At 43.9% G+C, this 16,176-nt stretch overlaps 1 protein-coding gene across 2 annotated transcripts in view; it reads left to right on the forward strand.

Moving 5' to 3' along the window:
* Positions 1 to 317: 317 nt before the first annotated feature.
* MCTP1 (multiple C2 and transmembrane domain containing 1) overlaps positions 318 to 16,176 on the forward strand; it is a 381,506-nt gene continuing 365,647 nt past the window's right edge. Inside the window, exons 1-2 of one of the 2 annotated variants that reach the window (XM_029071442.2) lie at positions 318 to 529; positions 8,955 to 9,106. The gene's annotated coding sequence lies outside the window, so the exon portion shown is untranslated. The remainder of the gene's footprint in view (positions 530 to 8,954; positions 9,107 to 16,176) is intronic. The other variant, XM_029071444.2, reaches the window with a different exon arrangement.

Raw genomic sequence — 16,176 nt, forward strand, 5'->3', positions numbered from 1 at the left:
TTCTAAGACATCCAGAAATAAAGTTCATGATGAATACGAGCCTTTTTCGCTGGTGTGCCTTGGTGACGATAGTGCTTTGGGCTGTCTTCTGGGGTGGAAGTAAGCCAAGCAGCCTGGAAGAAAACACTGAGCAAACGATAAGGGCCAGCATGCCTGTCCCAATATGAATCCTTTCAAAGAGGATGCTATTTTTGTCCTGGGCCGAGCCGAGATGCCTGGGCCAGGAGCACCACGTTTGCTGGACTGCCCCTCCTGGGGGAGTAGGTGAAGGAGCAGATTCAGCCCCATGTTGTCCCCAGAGTCACGGCTCGGGGCCTGAACTGTGGGCAGGCCTCCCGGCCACCAATTGGACACAAGCAGCAATTCTGTGTTGGAAGGGGGCTGCTCTGGAAGTGTTGGGGGAAAGCAGGCCCGCATCTCCTCTCCACCTGGCAGTTTTCAATATCTTTCCTCGCCTGCGTCGCTGGCATTACCCCTTCATATCAGACGGCATGGAATTTAAAGGCCTCGGTCCCAACCCGCTCTTTCGGTAAGAGTTGATTTGTACTTTCACTCCTGGTCTATTTTCTGGGAAACTTGGTTTCTGTCAGAATGCATGGTCCGATTTGGGAAATTCAGCATAGCTGGGAAAGATTTGTCACTCGTTGCTTAATAATAATTGTCAAAACAGGATCACAAACCATCCGTGAACATTCTTTTAGCACAGAGGCAGTGTTAATCACCTTTCGCCATTATGAGGTGGAACCCGTGAGAAGAATTAAGGACAGCAGGATTACCAAATAGTTGCTGTGTGCTAAACGGGGTAGTACTAATTCATGAGGGCGCTCTGTGCCTCAGTTACCTCATCTGTAATAATGGGGATTAGGACTGTGAGGCTCATGTGGGAAATGCATTGTGTCCAACCTGATTATCTACCTATTGCTTAGTACAGTTCTTGGCACATAGTAACAGTTTAATAAATACCATTAAAGAAGAGAACCAAATTTCAACGGGTACTTCACCAGCCCCAGATTTAGACTTTGTCTTTAATTTCAGGAAAGAAAATGATGATTACAACTTGTGCTAGACAGTTGCAAACAATTCCAGGAAATGCAAGTGGGTGTGAATGTATGAACAGATTTCTTTTTTAAGTTTTCCAGTGGCAGTGTCTGAAATAATAGGTCATGATTAGTTCTTGCAAGTGACTCCACTTACATATAGTTTTTGTGGGTGTTTTTTGCGTGTAAAGTCAATTGGAAGATTCTTGAGGGCATGAACCTCCCTTCAAAATATTGAATCCCCATTTTGTAGTTGAGGAAACTGAGGCACAGAGAAGTTAAGTGACTTGCCCAAGGTAACACCAAGCAACTGGTGGAGTCAGGATTCAGTGGTAAGTAGGAGGATTCTGATTTTATAGCTGGAGAAATGAGGTTCTTCTGAGGGGCAAGGAGAGTTTTGTAAGGTCACCCAACACATTGGTTAATAATAATAATAATAATGTTGGTATTTGTTAAGCGCTTACTATGTGCCGAGCACTGTTCTAAGCGCTGGGGTAGACATAGGGGAATCAGGTTGTCCCACGTGGGGCTCACAGTCTTAATCCCCATTTTACAGATGAGGGAACTGAGGCGCAGAGAAGTGAAGTGACTTGCCCACAGTCACACAGCCGACAAGTGGCAGAGCTGGGATTCAAACTCATGAGCCCTGACTCCAAAGCCCATGCTCTTTCCACTGAGCCACGCTGTTGTGGACCTGGAAATAGAATCCAGATTTTCTGACTGCACAACCACAGAAAAAGTTTTCAGTGGTTTTGGTCTGATGGATATAGTCGGACCGTTTGCCAGTGCGTGCTAACCATTTTTCACTGTAGGCTATATTGGTCATCCTGAGGATTCAGCTACATTGCCTAAGGCTATTGCTTCTGCTGAGACTGTACCTAGCTTACCAAATTCGAAATGGCTGTAAAAAAGTAATAATGATTTGTTATACAATTTTATATGTATTGAAGTGGGGAAACATTTCAGAGACTTTCTGGGTCACTTTCAGCTCATGTGTTTTTGTCAAGACAGACTATGGGGCATGTACTAAGGGACAGCCTTTATTGTTCTGTTTTCTCTTGGGACTGTCTTTTGACAGTGATTCATTCATTCATTCATTCATATTTATTGAGTGCTTCCTGTGTGCCAGGTACTGTATTAAGCACTTGGAAAGTACAATGCAGCAACAAAGAGAGACAATCCCTGCCCACAATGGGCTCACAGTCTAAAAGGGGGGAAATCATTGTGGCCGTTCCATTCAATTGGATAACTGGACAATAAGCCCTTCCATTAGGTTGAGGGAAGGGGCCAAGGTCTTCACTTTTATTGCACTCTTTCAAGCCCCTAGGACATTAATTTGCTTAATGAATACTGATAATGTTAGTGATGAAGGTGGAAATTCTCTTCCACATTGTCGAGGGAATGGGTAAAGGTAGAGGTATTAGGAGGGACTAGACTTCCTTTGGAAGAGAATGACAGTGAGGGCATTTTTAATCGCGCCCTCTTGGTTGAATTATTGTAACATCTAATAATAATAATATTGATGGTATTTGTTAAGCAGTTGTTCTGTGGTATTAAGCACTTGTTCTGTGTCAAGCATTGTACTAAATCCTGGGATTGGATACAAGATAATTAGATCAGACACAGTCCATGTCCCACATGGGAGAAGAAATACTTAGCTGCCATTTTTACATTAGAGAGAATTGAGGCACAGAGCGCTTGAGTGCCTGGCCCAAGGTCACACAGCAAGCAAGTGATAGAGGTAGGATTAGAACCCAGGTCTCCTGATTCCCAGTCCTGTGCTCTTTCCATTAGCCCATACTGCTTCTCTGATATGAAGTTGATTTAAGTGAGTCTGGAGATGTCAGAATTGATTTTAGGGACATGCTAGTATCAAGCATAGTGCCTCATGGAATTAGTACTACCTCACAGGCCCTTCTAGCTCCAGATAATGAGATCCTTAGCTATAATGGAAGCTTCCTGAGGGCAGGGATCATGTCTGCTTACTCTATTTGACTCTCCCAAGTGCTTAGTACTGTGTTCTTTACAGAATAAGTGCTGAATAAATATTATTTATTGTTTAGACAGTATCAGATCAAGGTGACCAAGTGGCCCTGAGTCAGAAGATTGTAGTGGACACTCAGACCAAGGTGAATCTTCCCGTCATTCCCCCACTACCATTTTTTTTATGATATTTGTTAAGTGTTTAGTGTGTGTCCGGGACTGTACTAAGCATCGAGGTAGATAAACGATAATGAGGTGGTCAGAGTCCCTTCCCACATGGGGCTCGCAGTCTACCTCTGGAAGACACTCCTGCCCCGACTCCTGCACATCCCTCCCTACGATTGGCTAGCCTATCTCAAATCCTGGAAAAGCAGCTTGGGATAGGGGAAAGCAGAGGAGGCAGAGAGGAAGAGGTGAGATGGGATGTTGGTAGGCTATCCCCCCTGGAATTTGGGGCCTCTTTGAGATAAGTAGACCCTGGGCTCTATCTGCATTAGCCTATGCTAGTTATCATTATAAGTGTCGTACTTGTTAAGCGCTCCCTATGTGCCAAGTACTGTTCTAAGTGCTAGGGTAGATTCAAGTTATTCAGGTTGGACACACAGTCCCTGTCCCACAAGGGGCTCACAGTCTAAGTAGGAGGGAGTAGGATTGAGCCCCCATATTAAAAATGAGGTAACTGAGGCACAGAGAAGTGAAGTGACTTGCCTAAGGTCACAGAGCAGACGCATGGCAGAGCTGGGATTAGAATCCAGGTCCTCTGACTCCCAGGCCCGTGCTCTTTCCATGAGGCCATGCGGCTTCTCTAATGGACAGTCTAGTCCTGGCTCTTGAGTGGGAGGGAGTAAAAGGACCCCTCCTGTTTAGAGAAGTGCTTTGAACTTGGGGGTTCAAGTCTGGCACCAAGGATTGTGGCGGAGCCTGGAACTCCTTTCCACTTCATATAATAATAATAATGATGTTGGTATTTGTTAAGTGCTTACTAAGTACAGAGCACTGAGCCCTGGGGTAGATACAGGGTCATCAAGTTGTCCCACGTGAGGCTCACAGTCTTAATCCCCATTTTACAGATGAGGGAACTGAGGCACAGAGAAGTGAAGTGACTTGCCCACAGTCACACAGCTGACAAGTGGTAGAGCCTGGATTCGAACCCATGACCCCTGACTCCCTAGCCCATGCTCTTTCCACTGAGCCACGCTGCTCTGACAGACCACCACCCTACCCACTCTCGGAGCCCTCTTAAAATCACATCTCCTCCAGGAAGTTTTTCCTGACTAACCTCTCATCTTCCCATCCTAGTCACCCACTCTTCTGCGTCACTACAGTTACTTTGTTACTCACCCTACCATCACAGCACTTATAATATACAAGTATTCTGTTGCTTCCCTTATGTCTGGACTGTAAACTTGGTATGGAACGTCTTCTAATTCTGTTGTATTTTACTCTCCCAAGTGTTTACTGCAGTAGTAAGTGCTCAATAAATATGACTGATTGCGCGATTGATTAATTTATTTTAATATCTGTCTCCTTTATTAGACTGTAAGCTCTTGAGGGGAAGGGGTTGTGTCTGTCAACCCGCATTCACCTAAGAGTTCAGTAAAGTGCTCTGCACTCAGTAAACACCAGTAAATGCTATTGAATGTCTGACTGATTGATATTAAGTGCTTGAGCAGGTACAGAAGAATTAGTAGATCTGATTCCTGACTTGTAGGAGTGTACAGTCAGAGACATGATCACTTCACTCAGCAAGAATATTCATTCATGACCAACTACACTTATGTAATTTAATGATCTCTACGTAGTCCATCTTTTAAAAAGAATAAGGTTGGATGGGCCTGATGAAAATCTTATCTATCCACGATATGGTTGGTTAATGAATAATGGTTAGGGGAGAGTCTGGAGCCTTATGGGAATTACTGCTTTGTGAATTTATACATTGTAAGTGACTCTCAGCGGTTGTTCCTGGGCATATCACATAGGGATCCAATCAGTTTGTTCCGCCCCAGGGTTCTGAAAGTGACTCTAATTAGTTTTATGCAATAGGGATTCTGATATTTGCCGGGTTCCTTACTATTTCAACGCTCTCTGTTGAGTTTTCTTTTGCCTGGAATAGAGTGGTGGGCTTTTGCCTATTAGACATCCTGACAGCCTACTTTTTGAGCTGGGGTATGGTCATCTTCACACAGGGTAGTGGTTTATGAGCTCTTTCTGGCTATCTCATTAGTTTCAGATTAATAGAAGACCACAAGCAATGCCATACTGGTTCAGACCAATGGCCTGTCCAGTCAGTATCCTGACTCCAGGAATTCATTCAGTCGTATTTATTGAGTGCTTACTGTGTGCAGAGCACATGGTTGATCTCTTTGATAGCCAACTCTGTGAATAGGGTTGTACCCTCTACCATCTCTATTTTTTCTTCTAATAGCCTATCACGGATCTCTCAGCCATCATTCTGTTTGGTGTTCTTAGGACTCCACAAAGCTTTGAACCTCATAATGGGATGTAGCCATGCCTAAATTAATCACAATTCAAAATGCCAGTTAATAGGGCTTTAGAAAAGTGGGAAAATAACTACAGTTAATGCATCCCTTTGTGGGCTCCACATTCTTTACAATTTGTACAACAGTTTTCATCTGTTCTTGAAGAATAATTGCCACATGAAAATTGATGGGGAGAAATTAAAAGTATCATAATTTTTCATATAAAATTCACACTTTATGTGCAACTAATTAGGGTGCAAATTGCACACGATAACAAATCTAAACTTTCATTTGGAGCCTGGATTAGCAGAATCTTCTTGCTGCCCTACATCCATTTCAGTTTTCCGTCTGTCCGTCTGCATGAGCTTTCTTCTCCTTCCTTGTGGCAGGTACCTGACTGTGCAGAAATTTTTGCAGATAATATTTCTATCCCCTCCATGCACCGCAGACCCTTCTCCACTCCCACTTCAGTGGTCACCCCTGCTGTCCACATTCAGCTTTAAATAATAATCGTAATTATAATGGCATTTATTAAGTGCTTATTTATGAGCCAAGTACTATGGTAGATTTGAGATAACCAGTCCCCATTCCACATGGGGCTCGTCATCTAGCAGAAAGGAGAAAGAGTTATTTATCCCCATTTTACAGGTGAGGAAACTGAGGCACATAGACCTTAGATGATTTATTAATAATAATAATAATGATAATGATGGTATTTGGTAAGCGCATACTATTTGCCAAGCACTGTTCTAAGTCCTGGGATAGATAGAGGTATTCACATTCATTAATCCATTCATTCATTCATTCGTATTTATTGAGTGCTTACTGTGTGCTGAGCACTGTACTAAGCGCTTGAAATGTACAATGCGGCCACAGATAGAGACAATCCCTGCCTACCAACGGGCTCACAGTCTAAAAGGGAGAGAGAGAATGCAAAACAAAACAAGTAGTCAGGCATCAATACCATAACAATAGATAGATAGAAGTATAGATATATACATATCATTAATAAAACAGAGTAATAAATAATATATACAAATATATACAAGTGCTGTGGAGAGGGAAACATGGGGTTCACAGTTTTAATCCCCATTTTACAGATCAGGTAACTGAGGCACAGAGAAGTAAAGTGACTTTTCCAAAATCACACAGCTGACAAGTAGCGGAGCTGGGATTAGAACCCGCAACCTCTAGCTCCCAAGCCCATGCTCTTTCCATTAAGCCACGCTGCTTCTCTAATAATAATAATTGTGATATTTGTTAAGTGTTTACAATGTGCCAAGCACTGTTGTAAGAGCCGGGTAGATCCAAGGTAATCAGGTTGTCCCTCGTGGGGCTCACAGTCTTAATCTCCGTTTTACAGATGAGGTAACTGAGGCACAGAGAAGTGAAGTGACTTGCCCAAGGTCACACAGCAGACAAGTGGCGGAGCCGGGATTAGAACCCACGTCCTCTGACTCCCAAGCCCCGGCTCTTGCCGCCAGGCCACACTGCTTCTCTTGCCTACAGTTACCCAGCAAGCCAGTGGTGGAGCCAGCATTAGCCCTCAGGTCTCCTGACTCCCAGTCCTGTGCCCTTTCCACTAGACCGCACTACTTCTCATTAACCACACTCTCCTTTTTGTTTTGTTGCACCACTACTGCCTCCATTACAACCTGCAGCAGCCCCTTTGTCAGTCGGGATCTTGTTCACGTCCTCCCTCCGGCTTGAGATTCCTTCCCCCTTCACATGTGGCAGATCATTCCTCACCCCATTTTCAAACCCCTTTTGAAATCACATCTCCTTCCGGAGGTTCCTTTATTTACATTTCCTTACCATCTACTCCCCCCCATAATGCCACTCCAGCACTTCAGGGTTACTAAAGCACTTGCGTTCTCCTCCGCCGACACCCCCGGGGTACACACATAGTACCTATGTGTGTATATTTAATCTCTGTTGCTTCTCCCATCTTTAATTGATTTTAATGTCTGTCTCCCCTGCTAGGTCGTAAACTCCTTGAGGGCCTGGATCGTGTCCCACGATTCTATTGTACTCACTTGGATCTCCCTCCAGGATCAAGAACTGGACGCCTGCCTCCTCTCCACCCCTGTCCCTTGTTCCTTCCTTTCTGTATGTTTCCACAGACCACCTGTGTGCAATCCTGGTGGGGAAAGAAGGAAGTAAATTCATATCCCGGCTCTGCCACTTGTCAGCTGTGTGACTCTGGGCAAGTCACTTAACGTCTCTGTGCCTCAGTTCCCTCATCTGTAAAATGGGGATTAAGACTGTGAGTCTCACGTGGGACAACCTGATTACCCTGTATCTACCCCAGCGCTTAGAACAGTGCTCTGCACATAGTAAGCATTTAACAGATACGTTATTCTAAGGATTTCATTGGGATCAAATCAGTGCCTAGAGAAATTTTTAAAATGATAACATTCCTATTCACTCACTCACTTGTATTTATTGAATACTTACCATGTGCAGAGCACTGTACTAAGCGCTCGGGAGAGTACAGTACAACAATAAACAGACACAATCCCTGGCCACAGTGAGTTTACAGTCTAGAGACTGGAAGCTGGTAATGACCCTATTTTTATAGGGTTATCATTTCTTGCCCTTCTACTCAAATGTTGGCCTAGGAGAAAATGATGTTGTGAAATGTGCCCATTCACTTTCCTGGCCTTAATAGCAGAAGAGAAAAAAATGCTGTGCCTGAATAAAAACGTTTTATTTGTATATAAAAATATAGTTTTAAGAGACAAATTCCCGGCCCAGTGGTGAAAACCAAATGGTAAACTGCATTCAATTTAAATATAAAAATCTCTTGTCCGTTGTATAGTTTGGATTCTTCAGCACAATTGATTTTCCTGGAGGAGATTGTTTTCCCCTTGTTTTTGGTTTAGGTAGTACAAATGAACTGACTTTCAGAAGCAGTTTATATCCAGGCAGTTTATGTCCTCATCACCTCCAGGAGGAGGAGATCTCATGGTGGGGTCGGTGGTGGCTGTGGATGTTTTCATTCATTGTGCATAGAAATTTACGGGCTACATAGGAGATTTTCACTTTTCCTGCCGTGATCCTTTGTGTCAGTTAATCACAGGCGAAGACTTGATTTTACGAATGGCTTTAAACTGGCAATTATTCCTCTTTGCAATTAGTTTCCTTTTCTAATACTGTGAGCCCGTCATTGCGCATGGATTGTCTCTAACTGTTGCCGAGTTGTACATTCCAAGCGCTTAGTACAGTGCTCTGCACATAATAAGCGCTCAAAAAATACTATTAAATGAATGAATGATGTAGCCGGCTCCTTTGGGTTTGAAAGGCGAGTATCAGGGGACAGGATTTTCCTGTTTAATATTGTGCTCTGCTCTGTCACTTGCTGCATTTTTTATTTGCCTTTTTGAATAGCGTCAGAAGCGGTATTGTTTTTATGACTGATTTATTCTTGATTCTCGTCTCTGGTTTCTCGCAGCATCAAAGACCCATAAATGGAAGAGGCTACATTCAAACTGCAGGCTCCAGTGGCAGACTGTCTGACTGGTTGGTTTATGCCTGTAATTCAGGAATTGGTGTTCACCACTAGACATTTAGCTGAACAACAGAAGACCCTAGGACTTCTAGACTGTAAGCTCCTCTTCAGGACCAAAAGCTCCTTGTGGGCAGGGAACATATCTACCAACTCTGTAGGGCAAGTCACTTCATTTTTTGTACCTCAGTTACCTTATCTGCAAAATGGGGATTAAGACTGTGAGCCCCCCTTGGGAGATGGACTGTGTCCTATCTGATTAGCTTGTGTCTACCCCAGCACTTAGTACAGAGCCTGGCACATAGTAAGTGCTTAACAAATACCGTTAAAAAAATAAAAAATAAAATATTGTTATTTTGTACTCTCCCAGGAATTTATTAGAGTACTCTGCACACAGTAAGTGCTCAGTAAATAGTATTGATCGATTGATGTGCTATACCTGGAGCAGAGAACCATGGCCAGGTACTCTGACACAGTAACACCAGGGCTAGATTTGCTCTGGACAAATCTAATAGGTTGAAAAAATTTCATTGACTTCCTTTGTGCCCTAAGCCAACTCAAGTCAGCAAACTCAGGTATCAGCTAATGCTAGTGTTTCGATCACCATCAGTAGAGAATGACTGAAAAGTGACGTGGTTCTCATTCAGGAGGGTTGTGTTTGTGTCATGCCTGTCTCCTCATTGGCCTGGGAGTCTACCTGATGAACAAGGTGTGTTAGGAAATGTAGAGTGGATTGTAGACAGGGGAAGGGAAAAGAGGGAAAGTAGAATTGAGAAGAATAATAATAATGTTGGTATTTGTTAAGCGCTTACTATGTGCCGAGCACTGTTCTGAGCGCTGGGGTAGACACAGGGGAATCAGGTTGTCCCACGTGGGGCTCACAGTCTTAATCCCCATTTTACAGACGAGGTAACTGAGGCACCGAGAAGTCAAGTGACTTGCCCAAAGTCACACAGCTGACAAGTGGCAAGGGAGGGGCTTTAGGAGAGATAGAAAGGAGGCTGTAGACTGTAAACTCATTGTAGGCAGGGACTGTGTCAGGTTTTTTTTTTAAGTGGTATTTGTTAAGTGCTTACTATTTTGCGAATCACTGTTGTAAGCATTAGGGTAGAGACAGAGTCATCAGGTTGTCCCTCGTAGGACTCACAGTTTTAAACCCAGTTTTACAGATGAGGTAACTGAGGCACAGAGAAGTTAAGTGACTTGCCCAAAGTCACACACCTGACAAGTGGCGGATCTGGGATTAGAACCCACGTCGTGTAATACTCTTCCCAGTGTTTAGTACATTGCTCTACACGCAAGAAGCGCTCAATGAATACAATTGAATGACTGAAAGGAGGGTAATTAGCAGACACTGTTCTCACTACTAATCTTTTCATTTCGAGCATTGCCAGCGCAACCACCCACCTAGCACACACAGAACTGACATTTTTTCTGTCTAAAAGTGAAGTAAAGGCCCCAGAGGGCCAGTTCCATCAGGGTCCAAAGGCCTGATGGCTGCAACCACTGCTGAATGTCAGCCCTGCCCCCACCAAGAGGGCCAGTAGAGGCAGTTGCAGTAGCCAGAATGGTCCCTTCTGGTCCGTTAATGGGAGCTTCTAGTGCAACTGGGTGACCTGTTCCTGGCCTTGCTAGAAAGTTGAGGTAACAGGCCAGGTTGGACCAGTTGAGTCAAAGCAGCAACAGAGGCAGCAATAGCGAGAAATGTGATGAGAACAATGATTCTGGGCAATGAAAGTCTTTTCCCTGCCATTCCCCTGCTATCATGCCTTTACTGGTGATTCATTGACCGTTGGAGTCCCTGAAAGTGAAAACCTACTGGGTCTTGCGGTAGGCCTTAAGGTTGCCGAGACAGAAAAAACCCTGACAGTCCTAACAAAATTGGGATTTCGGTCATCTTATTCTAGTGAAGAGCCACTGCAAACATCCACGCAAGTATTTAACATCTCATTTCACTCTAGGAAAGGTCAGCTTGAAAGATACATTTTTGCAATGTCTTCACAATGACTAAGAAATCCATACCCAGCGGGGAGCACCAACATTCAAATTCAGCCTGCAGTTGTCACAGGTGACATTCAATAAGTTTAATTGCTTTTGTTTAAAAATGGAGATTTCAGGGAGATATACTTGCTTCACCCGCTTCACCAAAGTGCAGTCACTAGAATCTTCCTCCTGAAGACCACGTTTATACACTGATATTATAACACAAGTCTGCTCTTTGCTAGGATCAGTATTCCACCCAGGATTCCTCTGCCTGGAGGAGAACTCCTTGTGAAGCACAGCCTAATTTTGAGGAGCATAGCCTAGTGGAAAGAGCATGGGCTTGGGAGTCAAGGGACCTGGGTTCTAATTCCACTCTGCCATTTGCCTGCTGTGTGATCTTTGGGGAAGTCACTTAATTTCTCAGATCAGTTTCCTCGTCTGTAAAATGGGGATTAAATACCTGTTATCCCTCCTACTTAGGTTATAAGCCCTATGTGAGACTGATGATCTTGTGTCCACCCCAGAGTTTAGAGCAGTCCCTGGAACATAGTAAGCTTGCAACCCAGCTTGAAGCTCTGATTGTTCTCACCCAGTATAGGTGGTCCTGACCTTTCTTTTGAGGAACTGTAGGCAGAGTTAATGTTTCTTCCTCAGTTGTCAATCACTTAGCAACATCTTCGGGAAGGTGATTAACCCATCAAGTTCCCAAATGCCACATGGCCTGAGGGAATAAACGTGGGGTTAAACTACTGGTCTGCCCTATGAATTTAGCGGTCTTGAGAAAGTCGTTTAACCTCAATTCTCATGTGGGTTTGAATGATAGCTCCAACCCATCACCAAGAGTTGATGTTGGTTTGATGGAATGTAAGACTTGAGAGCAGGAATTGTGCCTACCGAATGCACTCAAGCACTTTGCACATGTGCTGCACCCAGTAAAATGCTCAATAGGTATCACTGATTAATTGATTAATTGACCGAGATTTGGATGAGTTTTCCCGAAGTGCATTTACCTTATATTTGCTCACATTAAAGTTCCTCTGCCCATTTCCTTCCCACTCACTCAGCATTATGAAACCTCCCTGCCATTTATACCCATTTGCACAACATTACATTACTTTGAAAACTTTAGTGCCATTGCCCAACTTGGAGATTTCACTGTGCACTTCCTCCAGTTCAAATAAAAGAGACATTAGCACCGATCCCGAGCCGATCCCACCATTCACCCATCTCCACCTCAAAAAGTGGTCATTAAATTTTAACCTTTGTTTCAATCAAGCAATCAATGGTATTTCCTGAGCAGTTACTATGTACAGAGCTCTGTACTAAGCGATTGGGAGCGAACAATACAACAGAATTAGCAGACGTTCTCTGCCCAAAACAAGTTTACAGTCTAGGTGGAGAGACAACATATATATGAATAAATAAGTAAGTTATAGTATGGTTCCTACTAGCCAGGTTTTCACCCATGAGCAAACATTTCTGCCAAACCCAAGATTACTCAGTTTTTGAGTGTGAATCCCTTCTAGACTGTAAGCTTATTGTGGGCAGGGAGTGTGTTTGTTATATTGTACTCTCCCAAGCACTTAGTACAGTGCTCTGCACACAATAAGTGCCCAATAAATACAACTGACTACCTGATTGAGCCCTGCCAGTGGCCTTATAAAAAATAATCTGTATATGCTATGTCCAGTGATTTCACTTTCTCCATAAGCTTGTTGAGCCTACGCTTGTTGACCCTTTCAAAGAACATTGCTCCAGCAGACTAATAAAACTTGATTTCCTCTTCTAGAAACCATATCATCTTCCCCAGAAAAAGGTTGTGTTTTTCTAAATGTTCATGTCTAAGTGCTTCATTATAGAGTCTAGCAATTTGCCAGATATTGAAGAGAGACAGTAATTCCCAGGGTCACTTCTGGAACCCTTCTTAGAGATGGAAGTTGCACCAGCAGACTAGCATTCTTTTGGTTTAATGGACATCTTAATTATAGATTATCCTTAGGGATAATGGCCATTTTGACTAGTGGATAGATCCTGGGTCTGGAAGTCAGAAAGACTTGGGTTCTAATCCCAGCGCTGACACTCGTCTGCTGTGTGACTTTGAGCAAGTCACTTAACTTTTCTGGACCTCAGTTACCTCATCTGTAAAATGGGGATTAAGACTGTCAGCCCCATATGGGACATGGACTGTGTCCAAATGGATTACTTTGTATCTACCCCAGCACTCAGAGCAGTGCCTGGCTCATAGTAAAGTACTTAACAAATACCATAAAAAAGAGCAAGAACAATAACAACAACAACAAAAAACTACAGGTTACACTGTCTTGCTGGGAGTTCCTCAACTTCCCCACTAAAACCCTTCAGAATTCCTAGTGAATGCTGCCTAGTATCAATCCATCAGTAGTATTTATCAAGCACCCACTTTGTGCAGAGCATTGAACTAAGCAGTTGAGGAGCATAGCAAAATTAGAAATGGACCCTGCCCTCAACAGGGTCTGAAACCACGTGGCTTAGTGGAAAGAGCATGGATTTGGGAGACAGAGGTTGTGGGCTCTAATCCCGACTCCACCACTTGTCAGCTGTTTGACTTTGGACAAGTCACTTAACTTCTCTCTGCCTCATTTACCTCATCTGTAAATTGGGGATTAAGACTGTGAGCCCCATGTGGGACAACCAGATTCCCTGGTATCTACCTCAGTGCTTAGAACTGTGCCTGGCACATAGTAAGTGCTTAACAAAATACCATCGTTAACAAGCTTACAATTTAGCAGGGAAGATAGAGATTAAAATAAATTACTGATAGAAGGAAACAATAGATTATAAAAGTATATAAATATGTACATTAATGTTAAGAGGGAGAGTGAGAGGGGTGAATATCCCAAATGCTTAGGTGATGTGAAAGTGCCCAAGTGACAGTTGCGGGGACATAGGCTGGGGAGATTAAAGCTTCATCAGCGAAGGTCTCCCGGAGGAGATGTGATTTCAGCTGGGTTTTGAAGATGGGGAGATCAGTGTTCTGCTGGCTGTGAAGGGTGAAGGAGTTCCAGGGAGAAGGGAGGATATGAACAAAAGGTTAGCAGCGGGAGATAGGAAGATGAGGCACAGTGAGGAGGTTGGCTTAAGAGGAATGAGGAGGGTGAGAAGAGGGAGGATAAAGAGGGGAGAGAGAGCTGAGGGGGTGCCTTAAAGCCCATAGTCAAGGTTTCTGTTTGAGCAGAGGAATGGATAGCTATTAAGAGTTTATCAAGGGTGGGGAGATGTGCGCAGAATGATATTTTAGAACAAAAATCCAATCAGCCAGTTGAAGTCTGGACTGAAAAAGAGTGAGAGAGGAGGCAGGGAAATCACTGAGGAGACTGAGACAGTAATCAAGTTGGGATATAACAAGTGCCTGGAAAATTTATGGCACATTGTGGTCGCAATTTGAATGGAGAAGAAGGTGGAGGTTTCTGGAAATGCTGTAGAGGAAGAACAGACTGGTTTTGGTGACAGACTGAATATGGGCCCTGTTTGTATCGAGTTCATCAATTTGTTCCAAAACATTCAGTTGCGGTTATTGTAATTTAATTCAGTCCCTTTGACCTGTCTGAAACAAAAAACAATTTGGCTGTGGGAATTTCTGAGACACTATGATCTTTAAGTAGCTCCAAGAATTCCTTGGCCAATTTCCTCTTATTGCTATATTTGAAAGATTTTTTTATTATTAGCAGTTTTTTTGTCCTTTGAAAGTACAGAGATAATCCAAAAAAAGGCCGCAAAGTTAACAAAGAACCCTGAACTTTCTCCGAGATGATGTGGCAGATGAATGGCAGTTTTTATCCTATTTTTCTGACAGTCAGGGCTAAGGGAAACAAGTGCTTGTGGAAATTATTTTAAGCTTGTAACTTTGTAGGAAAAACAGTGGCTTCCTCTGAAGAACACATGCATACCATTATGTACGTATGAAGTGTTTTATTTTTAAAGACAGTGACGGCCTCAAGTTTAAAGCTGCATTTAAAAAAGCTCTGGGGATTTTCCAACTGTGCTCTAAACACCTTTCCTCTAAAGATGGTGGACATGATTGGGTGGTCCTTCAGCATTGTGACAGAGAGCCCAAATCCAGGCATCCAGCTGGCAAAGTCATCTCCACTAAATTAACCAAAGCGAACCCACAGTAGCTTTTCTGGCGGGAGAACAAAGCTCCCCCTGAAAGCCAATGGGACAACCAAGCAAGACAGAGAGCCTGTATCTCTCCTATTGCTGCCATGTACTGGCTTTCCTGTCCCCATCCCTCCTGGACACTGGCTGGCACTGCCAGAGTCTCTGCTCTCAGAGTTTCTGGAACTGGGGTTATCTCTCCAAGCAGAGACCCTGAAGAGCTCTGGCACCTGAAGCAATAGTAGCAGTAGCTAGGCCCGAGGCAGGGTGGAAAAAAGAAGCAAGGAGAAGTGGTGTTGCTCTTTCCCTCCCATTTCATGCTGTCATTGCCACTTGGCTTGCCACTTTGCTTGTTGGTGGCAGCAACAGAAAGCTGTGGGCGTGGAGCAGCCTCCCATGATGTTCTCCTGCTGCCCCATGTTTCCAGTGCTGATCTTGATATCTGGCATCACTTTTTCCTGTGACCTCGGGCTGCTCGTTGGTGACGGTAATGATGATGTTGGTATTAAGCGCTTACTATGTGCCGAGCACTGTTCTAAGCGCCGGGGTAGACACAGGGGAATCAGGTTGTCCCACGTGGGGCTCACAGTCTTAATCCCCATTTTACAGATGAGGTAACTGAGGCACCGAGAAGTTAAGTGACTTGCCCAAAGTCACACAGCTGACAAGTGGCCGAGCCGGGATTTGAACCCATGACCTCTGACTCCAAAGCCCGTGCTCTTTCCACTGAGCCGCGCTGCTAGTGGAAATGACCTCAGAAACTGGGTTCGGCTACCAGGAACTAGTGAAGGCAATCAGTGGGGAAGATTGGACCCTGACCATGGCTTCCTCCAGTGCTGCCGTCCCCACTTGGAAGTCCTTACCTCTGGTTGCATCAGGGGCTGACCTTCCTGCCTCAGCCAACTTGGGCACTTGGGCCATAATTCAGGGAATTGGATTGACAGGCAATATTCTTTGACTGTCCCACACCATGTGAGACATATGGTCACTTTATAAAGGCAATCTTGACAAAACATAGTCCCTTCAGATCATGGAACTTTTTTTTTATAAA

Source organism: Ornithorhynchus anatinus, chromosome 1 (genome assembly GCF_004115215.2).
Source record: "Ornithorhynchus anatinus isolate Pmale09 chromosome 1, mOrnAna1.pri.v4, whole genome shotgun sequence".
Classification (NCBI taxonomy): Eukaryota; Metazoa; Chordata; class Mammalia; order Monotremata; family Ornithorhynchidae; genus Ornithorhynchus; species Ornithorhynchus anatinus.